This window comes from Haplochromis burtoni, unplaced genomic scaffold (genome assembly GCF_018398535.1).
Source record: "Haplochromis burtoni strain Fernald_Lab_line unplaced genomic scaffold, NCSU_Asbu1 Contig_152, whole genome shotgun sequence".
Classification (NCBI taxonomy): domain Eukaryota; kingdom Metazoa; phylum Chordata; class Actinopteri; order Cichliformes; family Cichlidae; genus Haplochromis; species Haplochromis burtoni.
In genome coordinates, this window is record NW_024582513.1 from 102,544 (window position 1) to 125,395 (window position 22,852).

A 22,852-nucleotide genomic window follows, 5' to 3' on the forward strand; every position below is an offset into this window, starting at 1 on the left:
TTTGACAAATCTTTACAGCCATCATGTTTAGATTTTAGTACGTACATTGTTCAAATCTAAAATCAAATCAAATAAAACTATATGCAAGTCCAAGAAAAACGGCAAAAATATATTTGTTTTTCGGCTCCATGCTGTAGTGGTCAACATGTTTGACTTGCACACAAATGATCCTTTTTGACATCAGGGGGGGAAAAACAACAACAACAAAAAACATAAAAACACAAATACACACAGCCTCAGGAAGTTGCAAGCCTGGTCTTAGTGTTAGTCCTTAGCCCAAAAAATGGGATGCTGCATAAGGAAGGGCATAAATAAGTACTTTACTAAATCAAACAGGTCACTGTTGCATCCAATTGGGAAAAAGGGAGCAATAATATTTGTTTTAAGCTTTTCACTAGCCATTTCAACCCACAAATGCACCTTCCACACTGAGCTAGCATTAGCTGATAGCTCTACCCTGCAGGGAGAGAAAAAAGAAAAGAAAGGCAACAGTCAAAATGCTAAACTCTCGACTTCAACACAGCAGCCCAAAAACCAGTGAGTTAAATAACGAGACTATATACCCACAGATTGGGTCTCAGCTTTAGCATACATACACAAGAGTGGCATTTAGAGCAGGGCGATATGACCAAAAATATTTATCACGATATACATTTGAAAATTTGCGATAACGATATAACTGACGATATAATTGACACTAGACAAAATACTTTACAACTCCACAACTTTATTAGTGCAAAAAAACCCAATCAATGTATTTTCACTTAAACAAGCAGCTGTTTTTTGCATTAAAGTTATATAAAAGTTTAACAGTGCAAATTCTTAATAAAGTTTCGACAATCCATCAAGCGGTGCGGCTTCGTAGCTTAGCAAAGTCGTAATAAAACATTTGACAGATTTGAGCGCCGTGTACATAAAATCGTTTCGAGGTCAGCAAACACAACCAGAATTCAAAAATAAGGCACACGGTATTATGAGGGGCACTGTCGATTTTCAGAAAAATCAAAGTATTGATTCTTATTCTCCGTCGCCACCATGCTTTACCCATTTTCTATCACAATATTTTATTTTCTTATAGTTGCCCAACTTTATACCGGTATTACCGTTAACGGTATAATATAACGGTACAGTGAATGGAGCGGTGCAGGAACCAGTTCTGCCTAGGTCCAGCCCTAACAGTTCATTCCTGTAAGTCCAAATTCCATGAGGACCACAAGTCACCATCAGTTGGAGCAGCCACCAGGCCCAGGATCCTGCAGCAGCCACCAGGCCCAGGCTCTTCCAGCAGCCACCAGGCCCAGGATCCTCCAGCAGCCACCAGGCCCAGGCTCTTCCAGCAGCCACCAGGCCCAGGCTCTTCCAGCAGCCACCAGGCCCAGGTCCTCCAGCAGCCACCAGGCCCAGGCTCTTCCAGCAGCCACCAGGCCCAGGCTCTTCCAGCAGCCACCAGGCCCAGGATCCTCCAGCAGCCACCAGGCCCAGGCTCTCCAGCAGCCACCAGGCCCAGGCTCTTCCAGCAGCCACCAGGCCCAGGGTCCTCCAGCAGCCACCAGGCCCAGGCTCTTCCAGCAGCCACCAGGCCCAGGCTCTTCCAGCAGCCACCAGGCCCAGGCTCTTCCAGCAGTCACTAGGCCCAGGATCCTCCTGCTCCACCAGGCCCAGGATCCTCCAGCAGCCACTGGGCCCAGGCTCCTCTAGCAAGGCACCAACAAGTAAATCAACAGTGACTTCAACGGGCCATCACAAGGAAATACTAATCTCACCATTTTCAAAATGCCACCTAAAAAAGCTAACCCAGGAGTTGAAGAGGAGTTGGAGGAGATTAGGAAATCGCTTAATTTCATGTCTGATGAACTGAGCAAAGTGGCTAAACAACAAGGTATGCTACATGACCTAATGGATGAAATAAAACAACTAAAAAACCTCATAAAGGACAAGGACAAGAAAATAGACGACTTGGAACGGCGAATCGAGGACCTTGAACAATACACAAGAATGGATGATTTAGTCATAAGTGGTCTGGAGACGCAACACCGAACCTACGCCAGAGTAACAGCTGGCGGTGAAGATGCCAGTGAAGATGAAAATCACTAGAAAGCATCACAGATCAAATAAGCCATGGATCACAAAGGGGATAGAAGATGCATGTAAAAAGAAAAATAATCTATATAAGAGATTCATAAAACAGAGGACAAAAGATGCTGAAATAAAGTACAAGTTATATAAAAATAGATTAGTAAATATTATAAGAACAAGTAAGAAAGAATATTACCACAAATTATTGGAGCAAAGTAGAAGTAACACACAAGAAACATGGAGGATATTAAACAGTATAATCAAAAAGGGCTCAAAAAATAAGAATTATCCAGATATAACTCTCTAAAAAAAAAAAAAATATAGCGGCATTCATCTTCTCGAGTTCTTGGCAGGAACGCAAAACGTGTCTTTCTGAAATAATCTAACAACTCGTTAAAGTCTCTCTAAAAACAAACAAACAAAGCTGATCAACATGATATAAACTATGGGTAGTCTACTTGTAACACCACAGCTTGACATTTACGTTGGTATTACTCATTTCCACATCACATCAAGTTAAAAGGAAGCCCAAAAGCCTTACAATAAAGTACCACACCTTAAATTTGTGTGATACCCAAAGAGAACCACATGTGCATTGCAGTACATTAACAACATTATCACTAATGCATAAATACCTTCACTGCCAGTAAATACTGCAAGGTCTCACTTAAGTATCTAATCAACAGCATCGAACAGAAACCACGTTTCACCTTTCTGTTTTTCAGCATCTTTATCACACCCCCAACCCCATCTCCATCAGTCTTTCCTGTTCACACCATGTCCGCACATTAAGATATAGTAACAAAAGTGGCAAAAGACAATTCTCAAAAGGCTATTTCATGCACCCAATACACCTAACACACACACGCGCAACACCTCAACAACACACAAACAGCTGTGACTGCATGGATGTGCGTACTGTTGCAAAGAGGTTCACACAGCCGCTGTTCTAAATTACAACAAGCAAAAACATCGTTCGTATTCACTTTATGTAAATCATCCAAGCGCAAAAAAAAGGAAAAAGAACAATCCAAGGTCAGACTAATTTAGGTGACAAACTAATGGGAGCAGTTTTGTCTGTTTCATTAATCGACATCGTAACCTGAAAAGACACAGCTGACAGCTGCTCTCATGCAGTGTACAGTACGACGGGGGAGACTACAGCGCAGCATAAAGACTACAATAAGGAGTGGTTTAAAAATTCAGCATCAGACAGCTTGTGTCCTCGATAGGATGGAACATAAAGTTCTACCTCCAGGTTGTAAGCATGACTCACTCTGCCTCACACTATATAATCCCTGGGCTTTCCCATGCTTCTATGATTACTGGCCAGCAGAAAGCCTGACGGCAGTGGGCATGAGTTGTTGCCACTAAAAGAAGTGTGTGTGTGTGTGTGTGTGTGTGTGTGTGTGTGTGTGTGTGTGTGTGTGTTGGCCTTGGGTTGAATGCCTTGTTATAGACAGCCATAATAATGCACACTAATTGGAAGTCCGGAAAATGCAAAGTGTTCCCTGTGTGCAGATCGCTGGGGCTGTAACAAGAACGGGCAGCGGATGAGATAGAGAAGAGGGGGGTGCGGGGCAAAACACGGAGAGGTAAAGCGCACAGATAAATGAGAAGTGACGAGTGGAGAGGAGTAAAGTGATGGAGGAGAGGTACGTACTGCTGTAAAGGGTGTCGATCCAGGAGAGCCGGGGCAGGCCGCGAGCACTGAGGGGCTCCATCCTCTTTTCCTCTCCCTGTCTCAGTCGCTCTCCCTCTTTCTTATGTCTTCAGTTCTTCTCTGCAGCTGCTTTTTGCGTTGCCTCGCTTCTTTTCTCTTATCCTTGAAACGCAGCCTTCATCTCGCTCGGAGAAGCAAGAAAAACCATTTGGGGAAAAATGTCAGAAGGCACCCCGGGGTCCAACAGGCTGACAAGCAAGAGAGCTGAAGAAGGAGCGAAAGACTGAGAGGTGTGCGTCTGTGTGTGTGAGAGAGAAAACAACAGGCTGGAGACGGACACCGCCGACCGTTGCTAGGGAAAGGGAGAAGCACTCATTCTCTCTCGCTCTCTCTTTGGCTTGCTCTCTCACTCCCACCCACCCCTCCTCTCTCGCTCTCCTGATTCTGCGTGAATGCCTCATCAGCCTCACTCGCTGTCTCTCTCCCTGTCTCTCTCCCCCCCCCCAGTGTCTTAGCAGCGTGTAGAAGCCGGAATTGAGAAGCCGTGCCTAATGACTGAAGCAGCGAGGTTTGCGAGATGTGAATCAACTGACAAAATCTCAGTTTCTCTCTTCATAAATGAAACCACTAAACCCACTAAAATCCAAAGTTGCTTCCACGATCTCCGTCTCTCCTTGCGCATTAGGTTAGCAGCTTTTTTCTTGCATGTAGATACAATTTGCTTACTCTGACTTTGTTGAGCACATCGCAGCTTGAATTTTTTATCTTGTTCTTTAAACGTAGGTAAATGTTACTCAAGTTTTAAGAGAACTCTGCCTAAGAAAGTCAGTATTAAAACAATGTTGCAGCATGAAATGCTAAGATCAAAAAACATCTTTGTGTCAGGGGTTCAGAAAACATCCTAAATAGCCTATTGTTAGCCTATTTTATAACTGCTCAGACTGAGGCTTTTTCTGAAATATACAGGAAACATATACAGCCAAAGAGAAACCACCCTTCAGAAAAAAAACTGGGTTATCTTCCCCTGATAAAAGTTTAATGTTAAATCCACTGTGTGGTTATGTTTTGTTAATATAGCAATAACAAAGGTAAGTATGAAAGGTCTTTCTGTGGTTTTATGAGGCAAACTAGTCGTAGCTGTACTACATGATGAGTTCAAGATCACAGCCGCTCGGCTGGGACGCACAATTCACACTTTGTGTGAAACAGAGTCAGTCATTTAGTTCAGAGAGAGAGAGAGAAACCGAGAGAGTGTGGCGGGTTCACTTGTCACGGTTTAAGCTAGTTCTGTTCCCGTGGCAACGAAGAACATGAAAGCAATGCACACATGTGCATGTGCTGTGAAAATGTGCCTGCATACTGATGCTGTGTATAAGACGATATAATACAGACTCTATGATAGATGGCAATAGAAGAACCATGGAGCCGGTCTACTGTGTGCATCACCAGGAACAATAGCTAAAGAATATTTAGAATAAATGTCTGGAGCTCAGCCACAGCTGGATTTTTGAGGACTGAAGCAGATGCATAGGGACTAAATAGTTCAGAGTTATTTTGAGAAGTTAAAAGGATGGGGTCAACGTTTATTCACTTTCCCCCACTGTGTCAGACTAGTTAAGGAATGTAAAGTGAGAAACCAATTAACTCCACCCTACTACCTGCTCCAGTGTTTTAGAATAAATGACGGTGACAAAGAAATTATAGCATTTTATTGCATTACAACCCAAAAAGAAGTTGGCATTTTCCACAATAGTGGCTGGGCTCTAGCGCAAAATCCAGGAAATCTTAATTTTTCAATATGCAATTAAAAATGTCATGCTGTGCTTTATTGATTTTTTTGAAATTAGCAGGCTTTAATGGGCACATTAGCACATTAGGTCTCCTGTTGCTCCCTGTTCCCAGAAAGAGACCTGGCAGCATTGCCGCACAGCACAATTCCTCTTCATCAGGCCCAACGCCCGGCGAGTTTATTAAGGCATGTGCTACATAGGAGGCCAATCATCGGAGACGAGCATCGTGCCAGCGACAACAAAGCCTGATATGAAACGCTCCCCTCAAACCTCAGATCTCCTCCCCCTTCATCCTCCTCTAACCGGCATGGGGGAAGGAAAGATGGGAGGGTTGAGAGGCAGAAAAAAACTTCAATTAGGACACAAAGGCTGACAGGAGGAACCCCACAACTGCTCCCTGCCTCTTCCCCCAACCTCTGCAGGCAGAGCACCTGGCCCCGAGCTCTGCTCTTTGTTAGTCTACAGCACGTGTATGTGCCAGCTGGAGGGAACGTACACGAGTTAAACGACCTGGCATCCCATGAGCCTGTCTTGGTCGTGTGTGTGTGTGCGCGTGTATCTGTCTCAAGGCATTTAATGTATTCCTGCATGTGTTAATGTACATCAGGGTTATTAATGAATATAAATGTGTCATTGTGATGGTGGGAAAGCACACAGGCGTGACAAAAACCGCACACAAACTCAAGGCGTACACGCACAAAACACATGGGATCATGTAAAGGGAAAGCCAAGCGGGCAGAGAAGAACACGGGGCTGGTGAGTGGCACTTCATCAAATATAGATTGATCTACTGTACAGCCTTACACCTCCTTTGTCTTAAATCTGGGCCAACAGAGACAGACACACAGATGATTTAGGGTTTTGAAAGCAAATCTGCCCGCCTCCTCTTTCCAAATACCTCATCGTTCAACGGGGATAGCCAAACAAAGAGAGCACACATGCCATGCTCAAACACACAAACTGTATTTACACCAAACTGCGTGTTCTGAAGACATTCTGGAGCTTCATAAACAGTCAAACTGTGTAATAAAAACCCATTAGTAACTGTCTCTGAACCCTCCCAAACACACACAATTTCAGTCTCTTCAAAGTTCAGCACGTCAACAATGCGTCGTTCTCTATAAAGGTTAACTTTCAACAGCAGTCCTCTACTATGTGTGTGCGTGTGTGTGGTTGCTGGACAAGATCTAGATGTAAGGCACTCATATTCTTTAGTGTATCCACACAGAGATACACACTTTTTTCCCTCAAGACAGATCACGGATTGTGTTGGAGAGACACGATGTTCCTTTGTGTCACAGACAACATCTACTCAGAGTTTCCCCTTAATTGGACACTTTAAACAATTACATGCTTGTGTGTTACAAAAAGGCCACACATCAGTAGCCAGCACAGCATGAAATGTAGACCACACAAAAAAACTGGATATTTAAAACAGAAAAAAATCAATCTTTGCTTTTGATTAGGTGTGTCATCCCACTGTGAGCTAATGTGAATAAAGGACACTGGATGTGGATGTGTACTGTGTGATACTCACAGGCATATTTAGGCCCTGCAGAAATCAATGGACACGCATCTGGGACAGCTTTTAACAGCTTGAACTGAAAGTAAGCTTTATAGACAGCTATTACAAAACATCAGAGAAAGCTGGAACTCAAAGTGGATAAAAAGCAAAAATTATGATGCTTTATCAAATTTAAAAGCTCCTAAAACATCACACAGCATGTCCTTTGAGTATACAACTGCACAATTAATTTCTTAATCATTCCAAAAGGTCTGCTGTAATCACGTTTAAATTTTTCCTTTATCTTTTGCTTGGTCCGGTGTGTAATCACAACAAGGCTCTAACTAACAAGAACCTGATAAATCCCAGCTTCCATAAAAAGACACGACGATGCATTTATTTTATTCCCCATTTTGTGACTGTTGTGTTTCCTGCACTTCACTTGAAATTTCAACAAAGATTTCCTGTCATGAAGGAGGAAGTCGCTGCGGTCAAACTGTGGTGTATTAGAGTGTGAGTGCGTAATTTGGCGGCACAGCATCCCACCAGCCAATCAAACTGCTATCCACTCCTCTCCCACCCCTCTATTCTCCCTTTTCTACCCAGATACCCCTACCCCACCTCACTCCACCAACCCCAACCATATCCACCCCTTTCTGCTCTTCGACCCCGACCACAGGCCTGCGGGGGTGACTGGGTGGAGGTGGCAGTGTCTATGTGTGTGCGCCTGTGTGTGTGTGGTGCTACTCTTTCCCTTCAACCCCACTGGCTAACCACGGGAACGTGAACTGGCTGATGAAAATAAACGAAAACAATTTAATTTTTTTTTTTTAAAAAAAGAAGAAGACGACGAGGACCAGGGTGGGAGTCTAATCCCTTCAACATCCTGATTGTTCAACAACCCCCCCACGCCCACACTTCCAGCATTCTTGGTTGATGTGCATACGTGAGTGGGGCTGCGCACGCAGGAAGCAGACAGCTGTGTTTCCAAATAAGTGAATTCAAACAAGCCTAATGAAGCACTGGAGCAAAACACACCTCACAAACATATAAAAAAAATTTTTTGACAATAAGCACGGATGGAATTGGTGACATCAAAGCGAAAATATTCACTGAATTAAAGTGAACTCTTCTTCCAAATCACAGAGACTCTCTAAGTGGAAGCAACAATGATTCACATCTACAGATTAACTGTTACACACACATTATATTAGAATTTCACTGCAATAATGTCAGCATTTTATTACCGTTAAATTAGTTATGATATATATGGATATAGATGCCAATCAATAAACTCCACTACAGTCGTCTACACTGTAAGGAAGTCCAAACATGCTCCTTGGAGACTGATGATGACATTTTCTCGAGATGTTTGTTTTCCCCACAAATCCCTTTGTTTTGGGGGTTGGGGGAGATGGCAGCAGGGACGAGCAATGACGATGCATTATTAAAAAGCTTCGAGTGCAGCACTGATGAATGTGCGCCTATTAAATGAGAATGTCTGAGATCATTGTTTTATTATGTGTTACTGTCTGCTGGTCGCTTTATTTTGAAGTAAAATCGAGCGCAAAAATAAGTCATTTGTCTCTCAGCCGTTGTCATAATCACTGCTTTTTTCTCGGTCCAGCAGCTCAAGGTTTTTACCAGTCCTGAAATATGGTCAGAGTCATTCATCCAACACTCAGTTCTTTGACTCCATTCCTGCTCCCTCTGTGCTCCATGAACGTGTGTTATTAAAGTAACACCAACTCTTAACAGCCTTCTATCCAATTCACAAAGCTTTTGCCTACACACACAAAAAAGGGCAACAGAACGCGTGTGTGTGTGTGTGTGTGTGTGTGTGTGTGTGTGTGTGTGTGTGTGTGTGTGTCTTGTATCAAGGCACTGCGTGTGCGTTTGCTGCTTCTAGTTAAGTCCACTGTCACCTCATTTGTCCTGGATCTCATCTTTAACTCCTCCACCATCCAATTATTTGGAACGACAGTGTGAGACGTGTGCGTGTGTGTGTGTGTGTGTGTGTGTGTGTGTGTGTGTGTGTCTGTGTTAACCCATTTATGATAAGATAGAGCTTCCTTAAATACAATCCTTGGCATGTTTGTGTCAAGGAGACAGGAAGAGAAAGGGACAAAGAGATGTGTGTGTGCGAGGGAAAGGCTGTTTATCTGGTGTCTGTCCAATCACAGCTTGATTGAGTTGATTTCCACATTGACCTCAATAGATCAAAGCGAATTCAGCTGGCATAGGATGAATATGCTCTGCTGCTAGTGCGCTCTCTGTTTCACTCTCACACTCACTCTAACACACACACACACACACACACACACGCAGTAAAAACACATGTGGATTTATGCAGTTTGCAGATCATTAGTGGTTATTTCCCACATATACACAGGGAGCTTATTTTATGTGTGAAACCATCCCAGTGAGGTGACAACACAACGCTGCACAATAACACAGTTTGCCTGTTTGTTTGTACTCGACAAACCTAACTGTTGCTTAAGTTATGCCGACAAAGTGCTAAGCCACCATCGGGTTCGCGGTAACAAAGACTAAAAGCACACGAGAACGTGGAAAGAGAGAACAGCAAAGAAATCTAAATTAAGAACTACTGCACTCTAGTGTTTAGCGTCGGTCAACACAAGCTAAGACACCCAAACAAAGACCTTCACTGTGCACACTGGATGGAAATATTGTATGAGAAAATAGCTGGGTGTGTATTTGTTATTAGACTCTGTGTCAGACAAACTACTGAGTCTCAAGTTTGAGCACAAACCCACTTAAAATCCCATCACTTTAAACCTCCGCTCATAACAGTATCTTAAGATGGCACTCCTGGAATTTAGTGTTCCCCATAAAACTTGAAGACTCACAGGGGGGACGTTAACAGAAGAACAGACAAAATCAAAACGAGAGAGATTGAAATATCCATCAGTATCAGTCAAGCTCTTAAAAAGCTGGGACCTACAAGTTTCTGCAACAGTAAAAAGAATATCAGCTGAATACCAATCTAAGGATTAGCGTATTGTTTTGTATCATACCTGGATATATGACAGAATTACAGGAGCACTGCTGCAGTGCCACAGGACCTGTCAGAAATATGACTGGCTCCTAGTAGTACACCAGGATTAAGCTTCAGAAGGGATGTTGGGATGATTTTTATAACTGTTTTCGGCTACAAACCATTTCCAATGAAGGAGAATGAATGAATAAATGAACGGAAAGTAAAAGTACTGCGATTCTAGACTGCGTGTTGCTTGCTTATGTTCTGAAAAGTAAACCTGGTCAACCAATGAGATGTGAGAAACATGACATTATTTTCACACCATAGCTGATTTTAACAGTGGATGCAGTAATACTGATAATGGATACTGTCTTTCGCCACTAGCTCACAGACATAAATACATAAATAAATACTATAAATACAATTTCTAAAACACATTTGATTTTATTGTTACATAAAACTGATTATTGGACAATTTTTAAAACCTACACTTTAAACTTGATGTAAAACAAGTCAATCAATTTTATGATTTGTTTTGCATTATCTGACCAAAAGTGACCTCTTGCATTGGTCTACCATTATGTATGCATTCATACCCTCCTTCATTCATGTTTCTTTCAAACACTAAAGGCAGTCTTAAAAATTTGATACATCTCAGCATATTATAACCTGCAGACATTGCCTTGATGAGCTCTGCAGATTCAGCATTACTTTCACTTGAATCATTAAACAAAGCAAAACCATTACGATCACAACCTTATAAAAGAAACACTGCTGCTGTTAAAGATGCCCACACGAGGGTGCTGTAGCCATCTAGTCCACATCCAATGGACCACCTCCCACTGGTGGGAAATCCATCTAGCATTAGGTCTCATGCAGCATACCCAGATATTCAGGTTTTTACATTCCAGGGAACTTTTTGTAGAACCAGGGCAGGTACTGAAAAGTGAACCAGCATTTTTGGAAGCTATGAGGTGTTATCAGTGGTTCACAACAACCTACTGCATTCTGTCAAAGAGAGATTCAAAAATCAAGGAAAAATTCAAAATGTTAGGTGTCTGCTGCTCCATAAAGCTGCATAAATACAGCTACTGATACTGTGCAGCAGAGCTGAGTGTGCTTGATGGTTGAGCTTCTGAAAGCTTTGTTATCTAGTTTGCACTCCCCCGGAGTCAGGTTAACAGTATCATCAGGATAGAGTACACCCCCCACACACACACAGACACATGAGAAGAAACCAAAGAGAGAGTGAAAGATGCTTTGTAGAACAGTAGCAGATCTCTCTCCATTCATCCTGATAAGTTTGTTTTGTTTATTGATAAATGCATGGCCAGAGAACCAGCCCTGCCACACATTTTTGTACCTTTCTGCTTCAACTGAAAAATGAAACAAACAAATTATTATTAGCTGAATACACACTGGCATTGAGGTTTTTAGGATTAATGAGGACTCATTACGCTCTTGTTTTGCGTTTCATATGGTGGAGGATTGCAAACGTGGACAAGTTTTAAACAGCGAGGTCAACATGTGTGCAAGTAAAACTTCTGAGCCAAAGACTGTGCTCTGCCATGCCTGGCACACAGCTTCACACAGTAAACTGTGATGCTGTAAGCACAGCAGCCCCACCCATATTATATTTCGCTTTTATGAGGGGCAGCCAATCAAAAGATCGCAGGCTTAAAGGTTGGGTGAAGTGAAGAGCTTATTTCAGACAGTAGATGAACTGAGAGAATGTACAAACAGCCAGCAAAAGATATTGATTATTTCCAGGAGCAATTCATGCAAAGCTACTTTCAAAATGGGCCTTATTGAGGGTTACTATGCACAAAAGCACAAACTGTCCACACAAAGGGAAAGAGTCTAATAAATACAGATTATATGTTTCATTAGTTTTTTTGAGTTTTTAAAGTCTACTTTAAAGGTGCCTATCCATCCATCCATCTTCATCCGCTTTATCTGGGGCCGGGTCGCGGGGGCAGCAGCCTAAGCAGAGAAGCCCAGACCTCCGTCTCCCTAGCCACCTCCTCCAGCTTATCCGGGGGATCACCAAGCGAAGTGAAAGCCCTCCGCCACTTAGCTGCACCTAGAAATCCTGTCCATAAAAATTATGAACAGAACCGGAGACAAAGGGCAGCCCTAAATTTAAGTACTTGATCTAATTTACTTAATTTATTGTTTTTTCACAAGTTTGAATGTGTAGTTTCAGTTAAGTATAATAACTTTGGTATATGTTAACTTACTTAATTTTACGCTTGAATAAATCAATCCCTACTTCCTTTTTGGGGGGGCGTGTTTTTGTTTGCATACAAAAATTTTGTATGCAGGAAATCCCAGTATAATAGGGCGTGTTGTGTGAGAAAAAATGCGCCAACAAGTGATCGTTACGCATGAGAACACAGCATGAAAACTCAACAGCACCAACAGGACGCCAGGTTAAAGTCTCGTCAATATAGAGAAATCACGGCAAATGTGGAGTAACGAATAAAATAACTTACAAAAAAGAAGAAGAACATAGTCAAGGAAAGTTACACAATTAGCATGGCCTTAAATGAAATCCTTGGAGCAAACAGCGCTGTCAGTGACGTGCTCTCAGTTCCTTTGCCAAGACCTTGCGGCTAAAAGAGTAATTATGACAGAGCCCCAACAGACAGCGTCTGATTCTTCAAGACTGAACCAACAGCCTGAATAAAGCAGGAGGAGTGATCCTCCTCCAGGTATAATGCTACATCGACTCCTTTAACCACTGACCCGCAGGTTCTGGGTATCTTGGGTTTCACAGCGACACTTTATACCCAACAGAAGCCACTCCTGTGACTTAAGAGTAATTCCCTCCGCACCCCCTCACGTATCTCTACCACGGACTTTGCATTCCTGGCAAATGCTGTGAACGTTTAGATCAAGTGGTTTCAAAATGCAAAGCGTTTCACCTGCTAATTGTCCATCTGTTTCCATCTCTGCTCGGCAAGAAGAGGAAGCGAAAGTGATGACTGTGGAAAATGATGTCCTTAAGAAACTGCAAACTGAGAATCTGGGTAAAGGTGTATTAACGCCGTTGCACTTCAGTGAATGCCAATGTTTCTATTCATTTTTGGTGTGCAGCTGAAAACAAACAAATGCCTTGAGGTCACAGGAGGAAACAACCGATTGGGGTTGGGGGATGGGAGATGCAAGTTTGGGTCATGAGAACATGTCCTGGCAGGTGAGAAGGCTAAAAACCTCCTTATTATTGAAGTCTATGAAAACACGCATATATTTTCAGGTTTAAACAAGGATCCCATCTGACACAGTAACACCATCAACACGAGGACTCCGCACACCAGCAGGTTGAATGTAACAGTGTTTTTACAGCTCTATTATTGTCAACCTACATATCTGAAATTTGGAAGTGGTTACTGAAAATTATATTCTCATAACATGCTCACTAAACTGTGGTAATGCCCTGCTATAAAATAAAAGAGGGCAGACCACATATGTCGCTAGTCCATTTACCAGAAACTAAGCTTTCTAAACATGTGGTTATGAGATGTTGCATGCTGAAAAAAAGGAACATTGTTTTCTCAAGTTTTGTTCTCCCTTTTAGCCAAAGTCCAAGTCTGCAGACGTCTTCTGCATTTAGCTTCTGTGTGCAACATAGGATTGTGAAAAGGGGTATCATTTACAAGGTAGAGTCCCTCAATTTCCTGCTTCTGCTGGATTAAAACTTGACAACTTCACCATACAGCCCGCTCACTGCGAATGAGTTCACACGTAAAAATACCCTGATGCCACACGGCTGGTGCACAAATTATGTCAAGACTGAAAGAGTGATCAAATCTGACAGTCGCTGTAGTGTCTGTGTGAAATCTCTAATAAACTAACTGATAAGTTCAGTTAAATATGTACAACTGTAAAAAACAGCCAAACTGGAGTTCAGTCTAACATAATAGAGCATCACAACTGACTAGTTTGAAGGATGTTGCGTTCTGCACCTGTTAATAAAGTTTAATCAATAAACACAATATAAATTCTAACTCACTTACATCGGTGTTCTTGCCTTAATCTTTAAGCACTTATATTTCATAATGCATTTTCCATTTTATGCTAAACGTCACGTTTTTACAAGCAGCGGTGCTCGTGCTGATTAAAACAATAAAAAACGGCATTAGGGTAATATGGATTTTTCTTCATAGCAAAGTTCAGGTCATTACATTATTATAAGCACATATAGTAGCGTTACACCACAGCTGAGCAACAACAAGCTTCTTACTAGTTCACGTCCCCAATATTTTAGCCCTTTAAACTACCTCAAAATCTTTAACATCATCAAGTCAAAAATCTCTAAAAGGTCTGATTATAAAATAAAACCTTATGTATTGATCCCAGTCAGAGGAAATTTTTGGCATCGTGAAATAAAAACCAGGCTTCTATAAACGGATCTGCAAAGTTTAGCTTTCATTCAGAGCAAATGGAAAGTGAAACACATTTCACAGCAATTCTTCTTTGGTTTTTGGGTCACTTCGTTCTATCAAACTACAATTCACACTACATAATGTCTTGGGGGGTTTTTTTTCGTTTTTTTTACTTATTATTTACGTGTAGGAACTGAAAGCAGCAGTCTCAACAGATTACATAACTTGCACCAGGATTCAGAGAAGTGAACATTAAGTACCAGGCTGACAGCGTTTTAGGAGCATGCAGGGCTCTGTGGGTCCATATGCACCCTGGTGTCTTACCACATTCACACACACCACACTGGGGTCTCCATGGCAGCCATATCTGTCAGCCAATCATAAGTGACCTGCTTCTGAGTGTCTCTGATTTTAGATTTAGAGCAAGTTGGGGGTTTTTTGGTTTATTATTGTTAATAAAAGAGTGGCACTGTTTCTATGTCAGCATGCAAATCGCACCTATATTAAGACTGATGAGAGATAGAAATGCATCAACGGTTTGTTTGGTTTAAGCCCACCCACCCCCCTTTCAGATGACACAAATTCTGTTTAAATGAAAGAGATTAGAGAGAACGATTAACACATATCTGGTGCTCTTACTCGAACCCTACAAAGTTAAGTTATGGAGAAAAACTGACACTGGAAAGCTTGAATCTAGTTTAAATGTAACCTGTCGTTTCTTTACCGATGAAAAACTGCAATATAAAGTCATTTTAAACACAACTGGGCAATTTCCTTGGAAAAACTCTTGAATTGGCAGGATTTTCTCTTCTTATTTACCATAGGTGGCAGTAAATTTAAAAAAAATTTGCTTTTGGACACTAGTTGGAAAGAATAACAAGGAAATGACATTTTAAATATCAAATTATTCTAAGCTGCTTTCATACTACATTCAAGTACACACAAATGGTTCTCTCCTTTCAGCTATATGAATCAGTTAACTGACAGGAAAACCACAACTCTTAGGCTCTCCTAGATCGTGCAGGTGCTCATCTTGATTTCAACTGAGAGAAATTCATGTCTAGAAATGAGCCTGCACTTCCTGTCCATGCATCCCCCTGTGTTAAAATCCTGCTGAGCGCAATAATGTGAAATGAAACTCGGTGAGAGGGATAGCGTCGTTGTTTGTCTCTATGTTTGTTTAGAAATGGGTTAAATGAGGGTGAAAGTAAGGAGTAATTCAGCTCAGCCCTGTCCCACAGGACATGGAAAGAAACCACTTATTACTGACTTGAGAGTACAGGGTTTTTTTTTTCCTAGATTACATAAACTTTAGAAAGGTTAGCCTCTTCCTTCTCTTCTTAACGAGGAAATCTTTCTCACATAGCTGTGTCCCTGTAACAAACCCCTGAGAGGGCCACACCTTTTCTTGTTTAAGACGAACAAACAAGTCCAGGGAGCAACGTACGCCTGCACCTAAAACGGTAAGCTAGTGAAAAATTAGGAAACAAAAGCAAAGATTGGATCCTGGAGTCATATTATTAGAATAATGCACACAATGGTGCTACTAACTTTTTTTTTTTTAAATTACAAATTTAACATGCTCTCCATTTGAAATAATACACCGAACTCTAAAGCCCAATGTAATGACCCCCAGATCATCTTGATGTTTCAAAGACTACTTTCACTTCTCATAGGTAGTGGTTTTCACCAGGAGGACATTGCATCACAGGGCTTTGGTTCACACGGGGCTTTGTGTCAGGTGACAACAGCTGAAGTGCGTCATTTGAAAGTGGGATTGCACTGAGAAAAATTCTGCTATGTCGAAAAAAAAACCAACAGGAAAAGAACACCACAAGTCACCGAGGCCGAGTTAGGTTTAACTAGCACAGAGGGGAAAGACGTTACACGTGCAGGTTACAAATTTTGGTTTTGCGCATGACGGTGCAAACGTAGTGGTGTCTTACTTGCAGCATGGCAGCAACTTCAAATAACATAAAACCTTCTTCACCCACAGAAGAGGAAGAGTTCTGCAACAGATGCTATGGCCCCCACAAATTGCATATAATGTAGCCACGAGCAGAGTCTTGATGTCAAGATTATAGTTTCAGTTTGGTAAGAAATAGATGCTACTGAGACAAACCGAGACATCTACAGAACATTTTTTACCATTTAATGCATTTAACTGATGGATCGGTAAAACATTAACAGCATCACCCAAAGCATCTTCAGCAGTGCCTAAAACCTGTGTGCACTATTACCTCTGTAACAATCTTTATAAAGCAGCACTTCACTTTGACTTTTGCCTGCATGCATGCACTTGTGCACACGCTGTGCTAGATGTACAATGAGCGCCAAGCAGCATTCGGCTTTCTTATTTGCATTGCACGTCCTGACTGTGCATTTCACATCTCTGCTGTAGAGCTAAGGTCAAGGCTTTCGCAAACAAATACAAATTTTCAGGCCCACATCCATCTCACAAGCAGGCAATGATGCTGCAAAACCCACACCTCCTCCACCATCACAGATACATCCTGCCTGCTTCCCTGCGACGCATTCATCACCAAGGTAACACAGGAACAAGTTGAACCATAAATAGGATTTTAGCTTTGAGGACTTTGACATGGATTATTTGAGTGCTTCTACTGTGAAGAGATTTCAGATTTGATGGATATAAAATATATATATTTAAAAAAAAAAAAAACCATAAGGGTAGATCATTGAACACTGATATTGATGGTGAGACCTAATATGTTTTTCCTTGTTATATTCCTTATATATAAGGTTCCAATGCAGGCTGGCTACTAATCATGTGACACGTGCTCAGACTGCTCTAAAACACCCAATTCCAGGCATTTTTTCTACTGCTGAATCTGCATGACATCAAAGGAAGGAGATATTCCCAATATAGTCATCTCAGACACACGGCTCTGGCCGTGAGCACTGAAGTTCCACCCACTTGCTGTTTAAACCTTTTGTTTGCTAGTGACGACCTATTAGAAGAGAGCAGAGAAGACAGCAGACAAATGATGGGCTCCATTAACGCCCAGTATAGAATAAATAAAGATTACTTTGGACTGGGAACCATGTAAAACTAGTCTAGTAGAATTCAAGATTGAAAATACAGCACATGAAATTAGCCGAATAGTCTTTTTAAATAATTCCTTACAAAGGAATTGTAAGGAATTGTAAATTTGAGACCTCAATTGGTCATTTGAGATAATCAATTGCCAACAAAAATAAATACGACTCATTTTTGGTCTTTTAGTTCACAGTTTTACCTTTTAATTCACAACTACAGCAAAGTAAAACGATGCTTATGCGTTCAATGGTTACGTTTATGGAGGCTTTCATACTCGTAATTGATTTAGGTTTAGGTTTGACTGTGTCTATCATAGCTCTGTTGCCTAGGAAATTAGTATGACGGGGCAGCATGTGGGGAGAGATTACACTGATTTAAGGTTACTTTTGTTTTCTCAGGACTGGCTACCACAGTGTCAAATATTTACTTTGCAGTAAGTCGGTGCACTAGCTCGAGCTGTCAAACTGTCATGTAGGTGTGAGCACCCACAGCATATGCTGAAGCTTCAGAGGCTGAGAACTGGAGATCATAGTTTTAAGAGAAGAGCACAAGCTTCCATTTACGCCACTGAAAATGGAAACAACATGACAAGCACATTGTTCCAATGCTGCACATACTACTTGGGACAGGTCTGGACAAGTGCCGCTTATCTGGAATAAGAAAAAGGAAACTCAAAGGAAAACTAGAAATGTGGGTGCCGTATTCAACAATTATTTCCTAATAGAGTGACAAAACATGCTTATTCCACGGGCTTCTTTTCTTACTTAGTGAGAAAACAGGTGAAATTTCTATTAAAAATAATAAGCATTTTCTTTATTGTGCCTATATATATTTTTTTTTTTTGTGCAGTTAGACATGAAAAGCCACATTAGCAGCATGACACGGCAAGCCTGCCTGGTGGGGAAACTGCAGTTCAATCAATCAATCAATCAATCAAGGCTTTATTCGCCACGTGCAGAGCTTCCCGTTTCAAGTGCCCCCACAGCATTTCAGTGCAATTCACTGCTTCTGTCTGTCATGCAAATCAGCTTTATGGAATCTCAGTTAATGACTTTACCCTCATGCACTTTGACAGCAAGAGTTGCGATAAAATTTTAGGGTTATTTTTGAATTTGCCCTTAGACTGAACTTACCCAGGTTGGCCATAAGCAGCCACCTGAAACCTACTTGAAGTTTATTTCCCTTCATTTGAAGAGTTTGTTTCCTTTATCTGTGTGTCCTGGTTAATGAAGAGCACTTAAAAACTAGGCACAGTCACAGTACACCCTTCAAAATATCAAAGAAATCCCCAAACAAAACATCCGCCTCATTTACACCATCGTTTCTTTTTGTGGCATTATTTTTGATACGTTGGCTCCAAATATACAATATTTTACCGAAACATAAGGGCAAGGAAATCCTCCACTTATATACCAAAGTCAAAACTTAATGAAATCTCTGGCAACGCTTGCTAATTAGAGAGCCAATAAACTGACATGTTATTGAAATTGGAGAACAGATACACTCAGGCTCCATAATCCAATGAATAAATAAATAATTTATGCTTTTATGCCTTTTTTCTCCTCAAATTACACAGACATTATCATATATAGAGTCTTGAGTATTGGAGATGCAGAATACCTCCTGACCATCTCTGAGGAAGTTCTAATAACTGGAACTTCTGATAATATTAAAATCCAATAATATTGATTATTATGGATTTGAAAGTTTGGCTAATGTCAGGATGATCTATTTTTTCCCCCATTTATTTAAACTATTAATATGATTGTATGTCAGTGTCGTGTGTGATTTGTTATTCTTTATCGATACTGTCCAAATACTTCAAAAAGCCAAGAGTTTCCCATCGCTTTCATAACTGCAAAACATTTTCTTATTGTACATTTTGATATGGCATTCACTCAAAAGACTGAAACACCATAACGTCATGTCTTATCACTCAGTTTTTAGAGTTACTGTCATTCGCTTTTTTTAAACTACTGTTATAAATAATTATCTATGTCTAACAGTTAAAGAACTTCACATTTAAATACCTGACATCTTAAAAAAAGAAAAGAAAAAAGAAACAGTTACACATCTTAATGTTTTCTTTCCTGAGCTGCCAGATGCTTAACAAAGATACATGCAATAGACAACAGAAACAGGAAATAGTCCTCTCAGAGGGCTCCTTCTTCTGGCAATGCGACTAGAGAATTATGAACTCAATTAACAAGCAGGTCGTTCAGCTTTCCTGCGAGATATAAAAACATATTTTCCTATGGAGATCAAAGCGGTTATAGGCTAAAAATAATCTTTTTTCCTTTGGTATGCCTGCGCTCAGTAAAGATATTTCTGAATTACACTGCTTTAAATAGCTGGGAGAGCTAAAAACTGGACTGTGTTCATCACTTCTAGCAGGAGTATACTATATGTTGGCATGTGCAGACTGGACTAAAGAAAATCCAAATACCTGCAATGACTATATTGAATTCAAAGACCTATTTTATGAATTAAAAAAAAATGAATTAAACAACAATGCTGACTGAAACACTGTCACAATAAGAATGGATTCCTGTCAGGTTTCAGACCAACTGCGAATCAGAAGTGAATCAGGAGGAATACTGAAAAACCATAGCGTTGGACAAAGACTCACATGACCTGATGGATGACCGCTTCCTAGGAAATGCACACTACACAAAGGCATCAATATGAGCAACACCCCTGGCATTCGCCAACAGCTTGTGCGTATGTGCAAGTGGGAGTAAGGGGGGGGACTTCATCCCATAATGCTGAGTGACCAGAAGGGCAGATGACTGTTGTTGTTTAGATTATAAAAGATGACCTTAAGCCCCTCTACATCCTCCCACAGGTTCACACACCCTCCCCATTGTTTTAGCCACAATTAAAGTCTTTCCACTGATTATCCCAGTTGTCAGAACAAAACATCAATATCCTGTTGGATAGCAAAGATGGAATAGATTAAGAGGCTTACAGTAAGTGGTTTTCCTTACTGACCCACAGGTTTATGGGAAAATGCATCCCCTGACCTGTTGCAATGGAAGAGCAAACAGCGTGTCATGGTGAAAAGCTCAGCAGCTGTTTTCTGCTCTTTTTCTCAAGACCATCAATTCCTGTATTTCAGACACCAAACTGCCTCTTAAGGCATAAGACCCCATTTAACAACGTCCAACACATTCGTGTGTCTTTGACACAAAATGGCTCTTAAAAGAAAATTTTCCATTTTTGCTTAAATGAATTTCAACTCCAAATGAAGCAAAGAGTAGTGCCACAGCGTCGGTACTCATAAAACAATGCCTGTTTGTTACTTCTCCATTTTTGGCTTCTGACCCAAACTTTAAAAACTGCCACTTTTCCAAATCCCTGCACATCAGCCAAACCAGTCAGTAACCACCAAATCAATCAGCAGAGCCATAACAATGAAACTGTGAGCTTACAATTAGTGTCAAGCGTTCCATAATCCTTTCATATTTAAAAGAACAGAACAGACTAGGGAACTGGGGATGTGTCACAGTGTATTTAAAAAAAAAAAAAAGCCTTCCTCAATCTATTCTCATGTTTAAGTTACTCATTCACTCCTGACTCATGACAAGCAAACCATCTCCGTCAGTATTGCCAAACTTCTTAAAACAACGCCACGGCAAGACGTGACTCCAGTTTCCTGGATTAGTATTTAAATTATTACTTAAGCTCAGAGTCTTTGCTTCCAAGTAAATTATTTTCTTAGAGTCCTGCCCTACAGTTTACGAGGGAATTTCTGACCACTGTGAGCGCCTCTGATGAAAGGACGCCTTAAAGAAAATGTTCTGCGTCGCTTTTTGTTGACAGTTGGACGAGTGGTCCGATGGCATGCGTTGTAAATATGGAAGTAGACATAAAGGATGTTTGTCCAGTCCAGCACACAGACAGGAAATATGGGGAGACACATGCAAGGAACTGCAAGCACCTCTGCAGTTCAATATTTAGCACCTCTCACCTCAGATACAAAGTGTCACGGGCGAGTGTTCTCCACAACCCTTTCTTCTTTCAGAAAACATCTGTGCTTCGTCCCTTTTGTCTTTTATTCATATTTTGCCTCCCTTCTCTCTACAATTTCCCACTTTATTCTGCTTTCCCGTTTGGAGTTTTTAGAAACCACTGCTCAGCCCTTACCAGAAATTATACTGAGGCCTGTAAGAAACTCTTACAGGCCTCAGACACAGGAAGAGACAATGTGCCACAAATGTCATAAAGACTTGTGGCAATGACATAAAGTAGCTCAGTGCCAAGTTAAACAAATCTGAACTTTGAGGTGCGACCTTTAAGTGACTAACAACAGCACGGAAGAAAAATCTTGACTAACTTCAAACCGCCTTGTAGACTAAAGCTCATCACTGACGTTTCTACAAATAAAGACACAGCCCTCGCTAAAATAAGATAAGCTGACATTATATACATTTACCAGAACCATGCATTGCAGCAGCGAAATGCGCAACATGCACAGCCACCTCTATGCTGGTTTTCTGGTTACTCATGCAACTTGTGAGGTGTTTCAACTCCTGAACTCACTGCGTCAAACAGCACTTGCATGACATCAGAACAGGACTTTAAGTCCGTTTACAATAAATCCACTGACTAACATCCCAACATGCTCAATATGACTCATATCATAAAAGACGCCAGACTGTTCAGTGCATGTGGCTGTATCTGTATTTACCACCAACTGAACTGAAGCTCCTTCAAGGGTGATGTGACACTATAGACCTCTTACAGATCGCTGATATAGAAAGGGAACATTTTGTCTTCAAGGTCAATATAGACAATGTAGAGTACTTCACACAAGTGAAGATGGTTTCATTTAACCGGTAACCTTCTAATCTACATGATTAAAAAGCCAGTGGTATGCTCGAGTGGGGCTTTGCAAAGGAAATCCTGTCCTTATCTTTACACCTACTGCTTACCTTATCCTGCAGTAGGTCTGTTATAACAGGTGGTACTTCTCCTAATGTCTGATATCTACAACACCACTTAGAGCATTTAGTCTATTATGGATCTGTTCCTCAGCCACACTTATACAGGGTTTTATTTGTTTCATGAAATCCACTCCATCCAGCAGAGTCAGGTAGTCATACGCTGATAAACATTTTCTTCTTGATCAAGCAAAAACAAAATTAATAAAGTAAAAGTACTGATCTGTTACGCAGATCTCTATTATTTGAAGGTAAATTCAGCTTAATATTAACTAGGGTTTGGAGTTACATGCAAGACACTTAGTAGAAATAAAAGTCATGGCACAAGTCTGACTTGTGTGAGAACATTGAAGAGCAGTTATTAAGAGAAGTTATTCTAGGCAACTTTATTGACCTTTGTTTTTTTGTTGTTGGTTTTTTTTTTTT

General features: G+C 41.0%; 1 protein-coding gene across 1 annotated transcript in view; it reads right to left on the reverse strand.

Moving 5' to 3' along the window:
- Window positions 1-22,852, reverse strand: part of abr (ABR activator of RhoGEF and GTPase) — a 124,347-nt gene that overhangs the window by 99,543 nt on the left and 1,952 nt on the right. The window lies entirely within an intron of this gene.